The following is a 15,801-nucleotide window of genomic DNA, read 5'->3' on the forward strand; positions in this document are numbered from 1 at the left end:
AGTTTTTTTTTTTTTTTCCACAAGACTATTAGTGCTTCATACATTTTTCACTGTTTGAATAGTCCATGTCTTGAATCTAAATATATGGCCATCTTGGGCTCTAGATGACTTGTTCAAACATAAAAACCAATTTTATTCCTACTTAACTCATTGTACAGTTTTGAATCTGCTGCAGCAGCAAATGAAGAGCCGTAGAAGGTATTATAAAGGAACTAAACAAGGGTTGGGAATCAGAAAACCTGGGATCAAGTCTCTTTCCTTATCATTGTGAAATTTTGGACATCTGATACTCAGTTTCTTCAGGTTTATATAAGGGCTACTCATTATTACTTTGGAGGGTTCTTGTGAGGATCAGGTGAGATAATATATATATGGCCATAATTTGGAAACTATAATGTGCTTAAACAAATGTTAGATGTTCTTCTGTGCTTCTTTTAGATGCCTGCATATACTCAACAAGAGACTGCATATACTCAACAAGAAAAAAATGGAAATAAAATGAAATTTCCAATTCATTAGGGCACTACACACTGAAAGCTTTAATGTGTACCAAAATTAGCACTCTGGAGCTCTAATTATACAGATTAACTCTCCATGATGATCAAATGAACCAGGAATTCTTTATCTTAAATGTATTGCTATAAAGTCATACCAAGAAGCGTGTAAATCAACCACTTCATTTAAATTAAAAGAATTTAGCAAATTGCCTGGTCTCTGGAGGGACAGGCACCATCTCTTCTTTCAAGTTGGCTTCATACAATGTTTCTAAGAAAAATTTTCTGGCTAATGTAAATTGAAAAACTGAGAATGGACTTTTTAACAGCATAGTCCAAGCACTGCTATAGTCTCTAAAAATGTAAGTTTTTAGCACTGTTTTGTAGTTTGCTAATCTTTCCCCATTTCTGAGCCATTTTTTAAATCAAGCATAATATGCTATATGTAAAGTTTGAGAAGAAAACCAATTTCATGGTAAATTAATAAAACTGTTATAGTGACAGGCAACATTAAATAATTTAATTATACCTAAAGTATCAGAGAGAAATATTCTGGTGTTTTTCTGGAGAGCTTTTACAAGGTATTTGTTCAATAAAAAACATTATTAGTTCTTAGTGACTTAAAAATACATACTTATTTGAAATATTGAGGGCGCGTTTAGTAATGTTTGAAACTGGATATATGCATACCTACCTGAGAGGCATGGGATATCTCTGCGTCTTTCTTCTTTATTGGAGGTTTTCCATCTGCAGTCCTTTCAATCATACAAGCAACTCCAGGGCTGCCAACAGGCATTGTGTAGCTGGAAATAAAAAAGGACAGGCCATTAATGTGTGTTATTGGCAAGAACAGGGTAACTTCTTCGCACATGGATGGTAAGTACTTCTTCAGTGAGAGGTACTTTCTGGATCACAATAATCCTGAAATATGGCCTCAACCAAGAGTGAACACTTTAGGATAGATAAAACAGATATTTCTTTTCTAACACTGCATTTTATTCTCCTTCTTTCCTCCTGTCTTTAAACCAGGACTTGAAAAACTTTCAGGAAGTTAAATCCCCACAAAACAAAAAGAACTTTAAGTGTATAACTGGGTGTTGATACATTTTAAGTGCTAGCTGTGGTTGACATATGGTCTCACTCATGTAGGAGATTGTCAGACAAGTAACATCAATGTTAAATGATGCTAAACTCCCTAGGTAGAAATTTCCCCTCCCTGGCCTACAGGGTACACAGAAATGGAATAAGAAAGAAAAGGCTGCATACCCCTGAGCAGTGAGATTACACTGTGATACAGTTATCTCAACTCAGAAAGCATGCTGCTGATGTACTAGCTGGTACTGTGTTTCAGAGATAAAGGGACGTATAAGGTTAAGGGAATTTATAGAATGAATCAGAAATGGTCAACACACAATTTAAAATTTATCAGAGTTATAGAGTGATGCAACCAGATGAAAAAGGTACACATATTAAACTACTTGATAGATTTTTAAATAGAATTTTAAAAGACAATTTAAATGATATTACCCTGTCACTTGACATATGTAATAATAGTAACTTGCACTGTTACAAAGTCTACCTTATAGAGGTATGAGGAAATACATTTACTAACACTAACGGTGGCTATCTCTGTGTACTGAAGGTGTGAATGATTTCAACGCTCACTTTTGCTTATATTTGGACAATATTTTCTAAATTTTGGACAATGAATACACTTTTTATTTTTAATTTTAACCAACTGCTCCAATTTGCCTGGGACTGAGAGGTTTTCCAGGACATGGGTCTTTTTGTACCAGGCATGTTCCAGGCAAACAGAATCAGTTGGTGATTCTAATTTTCGACTAAAAAATCAGGTTTATTATACAATCATTGGTTAAATCATTTACCAATACTTTTTCTTAAAATTAACTTCAGAGACTAAGTTAGATGGAAAAACAAACTGAATGCCCTTCTTCCCCTCCCTCCTCCAAAAGAGACAACTGTCCCACTGGTTCCTTTGTCCCCTTTACCTAGAAATACAAACTGATATGGTCCTTGCAATACATCAATCCACCACTTTTTGGCCTCCACTCTAGTTTACCAAGGTCACTTCTAATTCTGATCATATCAATGTTGATAATTCTTATATTCTAGGAATAACTTCTAGAGTGTCTCATTGTGTGAACTGCATATGATAAGGGTATATGAAGCACTTTTGCCATTACAGTTGATATAGGCGGGTAAACCTGCATGATGCTTTATACTGGAGATGGAAGGAATAGCTCTGACGTAACGCTCATGTCCTTATTCAGAAATAAGAGCTCTTTCTGTCTGTTTCATTCAGAGCCTGTTAAAATCTAACCCTGAACTGCAAATCTACAAAAAGAAGCCACTCTATTTGTTCTCTGTTACTTCTTGCCTTTATTCCCCTGACTCTTCCACCAAGTGGTTTTTTCTATTGTCTACTTAGTCTATGTCCTATTTTAGCAGTTGGTACTCTAATTCCACCAGAAATTTTTCCACATGTAGATTCATACCATGTTCATTTTTACAGTGTCTCATATTTGCTTATGGACCCAATAATGTCATAAGAAACAACAACAAAAAATGCTCTATAAACAAATTAGACTTTATACCACAAAAATCATTTGAGGAAAAATCTAAGTGCATATCCCTTATGTCTCTCAAGTATTGCTGAGGCCAGCTGAGCCTAATGATTTAAAGACTCGAGGATCATATTTTGAGATAATCCATTGACTGGCTGAGTGATCTTAGGCAAACCACTTAACCTTTCTTCCCTGAAGTGCGATTATCCACAGAAGGGAGATAATCATTCTTAGCTCATAAACGGTTAGTGAGAATCACATTATTTAATGTACATAAATCATTCAGTGCTAATATTAAAATCCAAAGTTAAAGCAATTATTTGCTGACTAGACAGGGATCTCTAAAGAGATTTCTATGAAAATAAATTACACAGTCAAGCTGAAGTGTTCATCTACTTCTACTAACATTGCTTGTAATAGAATTCAAATTCAAATACTCAGGGTGTATTTTAAAAATTAAAATTTGATGAAACAGACATATTTCTCAGTGTCCTTAACATTCTTGTCCTTTAGATTTATAGTCTTTAGGTATGCTAAGCAATTTGGCAGAAACATTCACATTTGGCAAATAATTTATTTTAAATTTTTAGAAGATCCTGCTCAAACTGGAAGTTTAGAGTATCCAAAACCAAGGGAAGGTAAAAATGTAAAACAACGGAGAGTGGGTTAATGAACTAAATCAAGTATTTTTATATAATTGAATGTTATCCAGCTTTTAAGCAAGAGTTGTAGAATAATAATTAATGGAATTAATTATTCCACCTGCCACTCACTTTTTCATATCTTTATACAAAGATGTATGTGTATAAAATGTAATAAGAGATAAAGACATAGAGATAAACGATATATAATTTTTACAAAAATATGCGTAGACATTATATCAGAACTACTTTCACTAATTAACAGCGGCTATCTTTACATGACAAATGAGGATGATTGTTAATCTGTCTCTTTTGTTTATTTGAATTTTCTAAATTTTGACACTGAACATACAACATTTTTCAATTTTCTCTTAAAACAAAAACTTAGTTTTTATAAAAAAAAAATCAAGGATTAAATAATTCACTAATATTCTCCTGTTTTCCAGGATTCCATGCTTTCCTTCCAGGCACACCTAACTATCCATCTTCTTGCTAAGTACATCTTTAATAGTTCTTGTAATGAGAATTTGTGGATAGTAAACTCATAGTTATATCACATTTCATATCACCCCTGAATAATAGTTCAATTATGTATAAAATTTTACATGTTTTTTTTCTTTTAGAACTTTAAATACAGCACACGATTACTTTCTGCCGTCTGTTGCTGACTGAAGTCATTATTAGTCCCATTTAAAGGCTGTTCTTTTGTTCTTTTAGTTTTTCTTTCTGATAGCTTTAAGATCATATTTTCAATCTGTGATGATGAATCTAGGTGTGGATTAATCATTATTTACTCTTCTTAATTAATTCTGAGTGCACTTTTGATCTCAAGAATTATATTATCTATTTCTTCAAGGAAAAATCTCACCTGAATCACCTCTAATATTGCTTTTCAACATTCTCCAAAATTTCTTTTTATAGAGTTTTCTAGAACTTATATTAGACATTTTAAATAATTCTGTTAAACTGGTCCCTAAATTTCTTAATCTTGTTTTTATTTAAAAAAATATTCTCTTCATTTCTCTCGCCTGTATTCTTCTTAGGCACCATGTTTTCCCTCAACAGTCTCCAGGACCATTTACTTTACCTACTGAGTTTTAAATTTCAATGACTATATTCTTTTTTTATTTATTTTATTTTATTTTTTTTAATTTTTTTTATTTTTATTAAATTTATTGGGGTGACAATTGTTAGTAAAATTACATAGATTTCAGGTGTACAATTTTGTATTACATCATCTATAAGTCCCATTGTGTGTTCATCACCCAGAGTCAGTTCTCCTTCCATCACCATATATTCGATCCCCCTTACCCTCATCTCCCACCCCGCACCCCCCACCCCCCTTACCCTCTGGCTTTTATTCCCAATATTTTGAATCTTTTCCATATTTTTTTGGTGTTAAATATGCTTTGTAATTTCTCCTTTAAAATAAAAGTTATTCCTTCATTTATGCTTTCTAGCATCCCCAAAATACTTATTTTAGTATTTTGTCAGGATTTCCACAAAAATGATTTTATCTAGAGTGATAAATTTGCTTGGTTCCTTTCTCAATATTGCCATGCGTCTCATATTGTGCTGTGCAGGTTCATTTCCAGTGGGAAGTATTTTTGTTTTTCTCTCTTCTTCCCCACTCACATTGTCCTTCTCCTGGGAGCTTCCGTTGTACTCAGTTCTGCTTGCTCAGTGAGCACCTAACCTGCTCCTCTGATTGCACTTTGATCAGCACTTAAATCAGAATATTGGATAATGGACGTTTGATAGTTCTGTCCTATGGTGATATTAAAGGTATCCATTGGTCCTTTCACAGAGCTGAAAAGGATTGCTTGGTGCTGTTGTGTTCATGATACTTTGGCTGTATTGTTTTCTTTCTGGGCTGGCAGGTTGCCAAAAGTCAGAATCCCAGATGGCAGAATTCCAGGTCTGTCTGTCTGTCTGTCTGTCTGTCTCTCTCTCTCTCTCTCTCCACACACACACACACACACACACACACATATTTCCTATAAATAATCTTTAGTTAGTAGTTTTAGTTCCCTTTGCTTTATAGGAGCTGAGCTTTCCGACCTATATCATGGCAGGCCTGCAGTTATAGCTCTTTTGTTGTTTTGTATTTTGTCTCTTTCTTGTCTTGTTTTATATTTCCAGTAATTTGTTTTTTATTTTCTCTATCATTGTTATGTGTTTGACACTAAGGAGAATCATCAAAGTGTGAACATACAGAGTCATCTTGAGGAGAAGTCCCACATTTTTTTCTTTCATAATAAGAAAAGACAGCAATAAAGATCAAACTAAGTCCTTGCCTTTGAAGGGCCATGTAAATACAGACTCATCTTTAATTTGTGAGAGGCAGAATGAAGAAAAATTAAACAAGCCATTTGGAGGTGACTTTATGATTTTGCAGGCTTTTAAATTTGGAAGGACTAATTTTTTTTTTTTTTTGGCTTTTTCCACCTCAGGTCTGTTTTGTGCTAAAGGCATTTCAATGCATCTGCCTCACAATATGTTTCAGTACTTTTATTTCAAAAGTACATAAATAAAGTGGTTTGTTTTCCCTCCAAAGAGTAATAGGAAGCATGACATTTTTAAAAAATTTCCTAAGGTATGTGTGTTTGATTTGTCACATCTGTGAGTTATATGAGTCACTGGCATTAAACCATAATGAAATTAAATGCTTTAAAGGACTATTGCAGAGCTGCGCTGAAGGCTCACAAAACCTAGGTCATGCATAATTGCAGTAGCTGCAGAGTTTTGGAGCCATGGTTTAACAGTAACAAAACTGAACAGCACTGACTGTTTCTAGGGAATATTACACAATTCATGACATACTGAATGTTTTCACAGGTGCAAAATACAAATGTTCTTTTCCCTTGTCCATAGGTTTGGCTAAGCAATGATGCTAGCTTATCTATTTTACATCTTTGACACAAATTAACTTTGCTAGTAAAAGTTTCTTTGTTTACCTGAATTCAACTTTAAAAATGAATTTTAAAAAAGTTCTTTATATGGACACCTTGCAACATAGATAGCAGTTACATGCATCTCCAAATTAATCACCATTCTGGCCAATAATAACCAGTCTTAATGTTTGTCACACGTGAGTATTGCTCAGAAAAGGAATGGATAGAGCACACATTAACCTCCAGCTTGGAACTTTCATTAAAAGAACCTTCTCAGGCTAGACTTTAGGATCAAGAAAGGTTAACTTCAATTGTTAGCTGCTGTGATCTTCACATACAGCGCCAAGCTTCAGTTGAGTTGTGACAGCTCTGCACAAGAATACCTGAGATGGGAGACTCCTGTCAGCAGATGGCAGTAAGAGTACATGATAGACATGGAGGCACTAAAAGGTACCGGGTCCCCGCAAAGATAGCGGCTAATTGATAGTGTGATTGTTTTAGCTCCCTGTTTGCAACAGGAAAACGTGGGAAAATATATTTAAAAGATTATGCATCAGGCAGTATGGATGAAACTGTCCAGGGACATACAGCTTTCTTTAGCAGTTCATGTACCTAATGCGATTGCCATGGCTATGTGAGCAAATTGAAGAAGATGCTGTTTGAGAGTATGATGTAATGGTTTTGCACAGCATTAGCAACACAGCCATGTTTCTTGAGGTTGTCAGTGCGACTCAGCACAATATATATGTTAAAACAGTGTAAAGAAAAAGAGAAAAAACAGGCACAGAAACCAGAGTGTTAAGTCCGTTGCCAAATAAAAGCAATATAAACATAACCAAAAGCATCCTGAAGCATCTCCTTTTTGTTTCGAGCATCAAGGAATTAGTCAGGCTGGCCATACAAAACAGCTTGTACAAGGAACGTTGTGTGACTTCTAATAGGTGATTATCATGAGGACTTTCTGTTTCTGGATGATTGTCATGACATGGCCAATTGTTTTAGATTCATTATTGTATTTAGATTTTCCTATGACTGACAGATAGCCCAAATATATCAAATAACACATCACAGAGTAAACCAAGCACTGATACTAAAGAAAGGACCTGCGATGATGCAGGAGCCCTGCTGGAGCAGAAGCTTCATTTACACCCTTAGTTAACCGGAGCAGTCATCAAGGGAACGCCCACCCAGTTGTCATGAGATATCAGAGATACTCCAAGAACTGTGATTTTACCTCTGTCTACACTATCCAATTCGTGTGCAATGGGATCTATGGCATATGCTACAGATTTCACAGTCTCCTGGTAGCTCCTCGGAAACTGTAGATGGCTAGAATTCTCTTGTTTTCGTTACCCAACAACATCCACATAACGATCGTTACAATTACACAAACAGATATCCGCACCCAGAAATGTTGTTTTTTGACCTGATATCTGGCTTTCACCTATCTGGACATGATGACCAGAAGCTCCAGTGGTGTGCTAGAGGAGGCTAGCACCGGCTCACAGAGCTAACATTGTGCATCCCTTCCCAACTCCACATCCAGAATTCATGCTGGTAGCTTAAGATGGGTCATGGTGGCAGGATTTACGCCTGGAAAATTGGCAAATGGTACAAATCAAGTCATATCCCATCCTTTTCCCTGAAAGCTGGTTGTTAAACACTTCCCAGCACACCACTGAGTTTCTTCAATACTTCTTCGTAGGGCTTAAGCATTCACTTAGAAAAAAGGCATTAAGAAAGTTGCAAAGCTCAGCTTTACTACTGGTATTTGTTTGAAATTCCAGTAGGAAAGTCACCTTGATTCATAATCTACTAGTTCCCAGCTCTGCATTGAATTAATTTACTCTGATGACGAATGTGGTTTTTCAAGAATATGACCCCTAAAAAGTACACATATTCAGTTTACAAATACCAGAGTATTTAATTTTACCCTTAATTTTGAATACTTATTGGCTCAGTTTGTTTGTTTGTTTTTAAGCAACTTTGGGATATATTTGTATCCAACCCACTGAGTAATCAATCAATCAATACTCAGGAGTTAAAAAATATTGACTTCTGATCCTTTACTTTCCAATACCTAAACTCTCATACAAACATATTTTGAGAGACTAAAATTTCCCAAGTTGAAACTCCATATGGAAAGACTCAATTTAATAAGAAAGAAATTATTTTGCCACATTTGAACAAAAAGTAATTCTGATATGGGCATGTGGAGATTGACTTCCATTAGACGATGAGAGAAGCTAAAGAGAAGTTTTTCTCAAGAAAAGGACATATATGCCCCTGTCACTTTTTTTAGATGTGTTACGTGAGTGTTGGCTAATTCTTTCTTTTAAATTGCTTTATATTAAAAATAAGTGTGTAGTTTTCCTGTCTTCTAAATACTACACTTCCAACAGGGTTTGTATTATTTGTAGCATGTGATTTTCCTGGTAGTGAATTTTAACTGAGATAAATGCACTGGGTATATATCTACCCACCTATATATCTATATCTATTTCCATATCTACCAGAAAATATTTTAATGTTAAAATATTTATACTGTTACATTTAATCCAACGAAATCATTAACAATTCTAGTTTTTATCATAACATATAAAGAAAGAGTAGGTTAATAGATGCAAAGGATTTAAATTTCAGAAGCACTCTCTGAGCCAAAGTTGTAAATATTCTCATCACTCTAAGTGTAAAAAGACTGTAATGTGATCCAGTGAGCTGTGACTCAGATCAATACCTCTTTGGTTTCATATTTTCTTGCCAGTTAGCATACAATCTAGGTGTCCCTTGCCTCAGCTTATTTAATTTTCCCTGAGCAAATATATTTATATATATCTCTCATTCTTATATATAACTTTTTCTTTGTCTTTTCTGGGGTTTTTCATATTCCATGTCCCTCTTAGTTGTCCTTCTTACACCTTTGCCAAACATGGCTACTCCTTCTTTGAAATTTCTGATGGGGAGAAAAGAAAAATCAAGTCAAATTCTTACCTCAACAAATTTTCAATTTGGAGATGACCAGACATGTAAAATTTTAGAAATTCAACCAATATAAACACAGTTAGAATTGGTGAATATCTGTAATCTAGGCTTAATGGTTGAAAGAAGAATTATTAGCCCTTCCTTAATTTTGAGTATATTTCTTACAATAACTTCCATGAGAACACTTCCAATTTAAAGACCGAGGGGAATTTAATTGAATAATGATCATGATGATGAAAAAAATTGCTTTGTTTTAACCCTTACAATAGAGACAACACACTTCTGGCATTGTTTCTGATAAGAAAAACAAGTACACTAAATATTTTGGAATTTTTTTCAGATGTTGATATATGAAATACTCCAAGTGGGACCAAACTCCACATCATCTCACCTGGAGAGAAGAAAATCTCTGATAGTTAGAGATGGTTTGAAAGTTTTGTATTACTTGATATAAATAGAAAATTAAATTATTACAAGGCTCATAGGCTCAAGGTGACATAGAAATTTAATCAGTTCTAATATATGTATAACTTCTATTAAGACAAAAAGTCTTACTCCAAAAATGGTTAAAAATGACTTTCAATATGAGGGTAAATAGTGAGGAATGGAAGAAAAAAAGAAAATTTATGCAGAACAATAAAGCATAAAATATATTAGTGTTTAGGCAAATATTCTTAAATACAATGTAAAATGGATCTACCCCTTCAACAGATGAATGAATTCCTGTTATAGAAGAATATACATGATATTCTCGGTGGGAAGGTGGAGGTGGATAAAGCAGTTGTCTTCCAAAGGTTCTCACATAGATAAGGAGGAAAGATACTGTCATTCTCTAAGAGGTCAAATTTCACTGAAACCTGAGGAATCACGGCCAAAGCACCAGCATCAGCGGTGTAGGTGTAGATCAGTGTTAATGAGAGCTGACAGGTTTGTGCTACATCTTCAAGGCTCATTCAAACTGAGTTAGCGAGCAGGGCTGGAAACACTTCATTCAGAGAACATAGGGTGGGACCACTTGATTTCCAGGCCCATGATACACAAATGAAAGTAGGGCATTCAAAGAGTCCCTAGCTTTGTTGTTTATAGGAAACAAACAAACAAACAAACAAATAAGTGAAAAAGGAAAATGCCTTTCCTCAGACCTTTTGCTTTTCTGCTCTTTAGGGAGCCACAGTTTAGTGTCCGGTCCCTTTATGCTGATCTATCCTATCATCTATCTATTGCTAGTAACACTTAACCAGTCAGGAGAGACTGGAATACATCACTGCAAAGTGATAGAGAGCTTCATGAGTATGTTATTATTAATGGCTTCTGACAGTGAAATAGATTGGAATTATTTGCCTTATTTAATAAACATTTATGTGGCATTTATTATGGACCAAGCATTATTTCAAGTATTAAAAATATGAGAAAGCATCCACCAAATGAATTAAGTAGAAACATTTTTCCTGTTAAAGATGAGAAAATTGAGGACCCAAGGGGTTAAATAACTTATTCAAGGTCACATAGTTCATAACTAACAGAGCAGGGTTTTGATGTGAAGATAGAGGCAGAGATTGGAGTGAAATCAAGAAACACAAAAAAATGCCGGCACTAACCCAAAGCTAGAAGAGGCAAGGAATGGGTTTTCCGTAAAGCCTCTGGAGAGAGGATGGTTCTTGATTTCATCCTTCTGGCCTCCAGAACTGTGAGAGAATACATTTCTGTTGTTTTAAGCCATCAATTTTGTGGCAATTTGTTACAGCAGCTACAATAAACAAATTCATATCAGAAGGTTTTCTTTGTTTTAGTGAAACAATGTTAAAAATAAGAGCCAGGGGTTTGCATACTAGCAGTGTTTAATACTTAAGATGGAATTCAGACTCATGAATGAGATTACAAAGTATATATGTTGAATTGTAACTGGACACCCTATTATGATATACAGATAACTTAAATGATTTGGGTTTAACAAATATCTCAGCTGTGGAACAGCTATGAAAAAGAGCAGAAAGCAATAGTGTATCTCCTTTTAATATTTTCACAGTGTAGTCTAATTTGACAGGAAACGCTGATACAATCAACATAAATCTATTGCAAACATCTAAATCTAGTATCTACATTTATTGCAATTGAAATAGAATAATAAATACATTTTAACAGACCTCTGTAAAGTACAAAGAGGATGATGTTCACTCTTTCACCAAACACTAAGGGCTTCTTGGGGTGAAGATAGTCACAGCAGTGACTGTAAAATAAATGGTAAAAAATTATTCAGCAATTTTCCTTCCTTCACCATTAGATATTTTGAAGTCTAAAAACATTCCTTTTGAATTTGTATTTTATTACCTTTCGAGGGAGGAACTGTATTTATTATCTAGTATGATAAAAGAAACATTGATATTCAAAGATTTTTGTCAATTGCAGATGTTTTGTTACAGACAATCAATCAAAGTAACAAACATTTCCATGGTGGGTAACTTTAACCTTGAATCAGCTGAGAAGCTAGTGTCCTAATCTTGGGGAGGATAATACAAATGTTGAAATAAATTATGTATGTGAAAGAAAGGTCTTCATGGTGGTGTTATAGACAGATGGAGAAAGCCCATTTTTATCTTCAAAGATTTCCCAGGAATCTAAGCATTATGTGACGACAGAACCACAGCTACATCACATTGTGAAAATTAAAAGGAAGAACAAAGAAGTGTCCATAAATGAGGACATCTTACCACCTTGCTAAAGGCTCCTTAAGCATCCTCTCTACACAGAAGCATTTTCTGAATTGAGAAAGGATTCTCATTTTGTCTATACATCAGCCAGAGTCTAGACTCCCTTGAAGTAATAATTTTCAAAGAAAAAAAATCACTAGATGTATACAAGAATATTAAAATACACAAATGATTAAATGTTTAATTCCAAATGAAATCTTAAGTTGAGGGTTATAAGGATCAAGTTGTTATTTTTTTCTAGCACTTAGGTAAAAAGCAACCCCCCTTTTATCTTTTCATGGTCTTTTGCAAAGCATCATAACACAATGGGGTTCCAAGCATTTTTTTTATCAGCGGAACAGAAGAATTTGATAAACTTTACAAAGAAGAATTTCGTAGTCAATTAATAGTCAGATTTCTGTAAATGCCCATATGGATCAGAGTAAACCCTATACAGAACCAAGGAAACTTAACAGTTAGAAGGACTTGAGATGCATAGTCCGTTCTCCTACTCAAAGGAAGATGCTTCTTAAAGGCTTTGTAAAGAATGACCCTCAACCTCTGTTTGAATATTCCACTGAAAGAGAGCTCACTATGTCAGAAGACCATTTCTTCATTGTTTCACGGCTCTGCCACTAGTTGTACAAAAGACCTTTTATTTTCTACCCCCTTTTTTTGGGTAGTAACCCTTTATTAAAGATTTTCTTAAGCCAGGTACTGGGTTCAGCACCATAAGTGGATTATCTCAAGGCAGTGGTTCTCAACTGGTTTTTTTTTTTTTTTTTTTGGTTTACCACTCCCGCTCCCCTGGGAACATTTGACAATGTCTGCAGACCTCTTTGTCACAACAAAAGGAGGATGCTACTAACATCCAGCGTGCCTGGGTCAGCAATGCTGCTCAGCATCCTCTGTAACGCACAGGACAGCCCCTGACAGCAAAGGCGGATGCAGCCCCCAGACGATCAATAATGCCTCGCTTGAGAAACCCTGATCAAAAGTATTAGGTTGGTGCAAAAGTAATTGCGGTTTACAATGTTAAAAATAATTGCAAAAACCATGATTACTTTTGCACCACCTAATAAAAGCAGAGTGGATGCTCACCAGCTAAACAAATGCTAGTCTTGTTATAAAAACGAAGGACAAAGGAACATATTTTTCCACAATGGGAAAATTAAAAAGATTTTTTTATAACATTTTGTTATTCATAGGCAATGCATGCACATGACCTAAGAGTCCAGAGGTACACACGTGTATATGGTCCAAAGTCTCCCTCCTACCCCATCCTTGGGCCACCCAAGTCCCCTCCCTGAAGAAAGCAGTGTTACTGATTTCTTGTTTACTGATCTAGAGGTTCTTTATGTATCTATAAGTGATTACACACACACACACACACACACACACACACACACACACACTATACATTCTTTGTATTGATCTTTTGTTACTTTACCTGTCTTAGACATTGTTTTCTGTCATGAGGCAAAGAGTTTCCTCATTTCTTTTTAAATTGGCAGAGTATTTCATTTTATGGATATTTTGTACTTTATTCAATCACTCTTTTCACCATGAATACTTAGGTTGTTTCTTTCTTTTTTTTCTTTTCTGTTACAAACACTGATGCAATGAATGACTTTGTTTATCTGTAGGATTAAATTCTACAAGTAGAATCACCAAATAAGAAAGGTTGTGCATTTGTAATTTTATAGAATGTTTTACCTTCCATTGGAGTTGTACCATTCCCACTGGCAAAAAATGTATGAAAGGAGTTTGGATGATTTTGTAATTTTTCAAATTTGTTCCCACTATTTATATCTTGTCATCAAAAACATTCTGAGAATAAATAAAAGGTGGGCACACCATATAATATTTTGTGCCTATCATGTTCTCAGGTATGCAACATCTGCCTGCAAAATACTTTTTTTAACCTGTTTTTAATTGTGATAAAATATACATAACATAAAATTTACTGTTTCAACTATTTTTAAGTGTAAAATCCAGTGGCATTGAGTATATTTACAATGGTGTGCAACTGTTACTACTATCTATTTCCAAAAATTGTCATCACTCCAAATAGAAACTCTGTACCTGTTAAGCAATAATTTCTCATTCTGCCCTATCACCAGCCCCTGGTAACCACCAATCTAATTTCTGTTTCTATGTATTTGCCTATTCTATATATTTCATGCAGGTGGAATCATATAATACTTGTCCTTTTGCGTCTAAATTGTTTCACTTTACCATGAAGTTTTCCAGATTCTTCCATGTTGCAGCATATGATTTCACTCCTTCTGAAGGCTGACAACCATTCCATTGTACGTACAGACCGCATTTTTTTAATCCATTCATCTGTTGATGGACATGTATGTTGTTCCCAACTTTTGGCTATTGTGAACGAAACTGCTATGAATACTGGATTAGCAGTATCTGTTTGAGTCCCAGTTATCAGTTCTTTTCTGTATGTATTTAGGAGCAGAATTCCTGGGTCATATAGTTACTGTATGTTTAGCTTTTTAAGGAAGCATGCAATTGTTTTCCATAGTGACTGAACCAGTTTACATTCCCACCAGCAGTGTACCGGGGTTCCAATTTTTCCACATCCTTACCAACTCTTGTTATTTTTCATTTTTTAAACAAAATTATAGTTACTATAGTAGGTCTAGAATGGTATCTCATTGTGCTTTTGATTTGCGTTCTCCTAGTGACTAATGCTTTTGAGCATCTCTTCATGTGCTTATTGACATTCTGCATATCTTCTTTGGAGAAATGTATATTCAAGTCCTTTGCCTATTTAAAATTTATTTTTTTAAAATTGTTGTTCTTCCTCCTCATACATTGAATCAAAACCATCTACCTTTTCAAGAGGATTAATATAAAAGAAAAAAGTATCAAGGATTTTATTGTCTAAAAGAGTTTGGTAAATTGTTTAGTGAAATAATTTTATCTTTGAATTTGAGAAAGTATTAGTAAATACATTTGTAAGCAAGCAATGATATCTCTAATAATGAAGTTAATTAATATCCAAAATAGGTCAGAATTTTGTTTGCAGCTATTTTTAAACAAGTTATTCAAACCTAGGCATAAAAGCTACATTAATTGTCAAAATGTCTATTGAAAACATTTAGTAGGTTAACTTAATTACATTCAGATTAGATATAATTAATAAGACAATAAAATAAATTGAATCATTGAAAAATTAGATGTTATAAGTTTTTTAGAAACCACTAAGTTACTTTTTATGATGATATTTTATGTATGTAACTTCAACCGTTAAAAGTAAATTGGACAAAAATAAGATTATAATATGTACCTATTGAATTGTGAGTTGACTTATACTCTTTAAGATGTACAGAGGATCTAAATGATTTGGACTTAATAAATATCCAGCTGTTGAATGACTGAGAAAAAAATTAGAAATCAGTAGTATCCTTCCTCTTGAATATTTTCACAGTGGAGTCTAATTTGTTAGGGGCATTGATTTAATCAATACAAATTCAACAAAGTAAATGAAAGTAAAAATG

The 15,801-nt window shown here is 34.3% G+C and overlaps 1 pseudogene; it reads left to right on the forward strand.

Moving 5' to 3' along the window:
• Nucleotides 1-1,363: 1,363 nt before the first annotated feature.
• Nucleotides 1,364-15,801, forward strand: part of LOC109450872 (alpha-catulin) — a 71,744-nt pseudogene continuing 57,306 nt past the window's right edge.

Source organism: Rhinolophus sinicus, linkage group LG05, assembly GCF_036562045.2.
Source record: "Rhinolophus sinicus isolate RSC01 linkage group LG05, ASM3656204v1, whole genome shotgun sequence".
NCBI classification, from domain to species: Eukaryota; Metazoa; Chordata; class Mammalia; order Chiroptera; family Rhinolophidae; genus Rhinolophus; species Rhinolophus sinicus.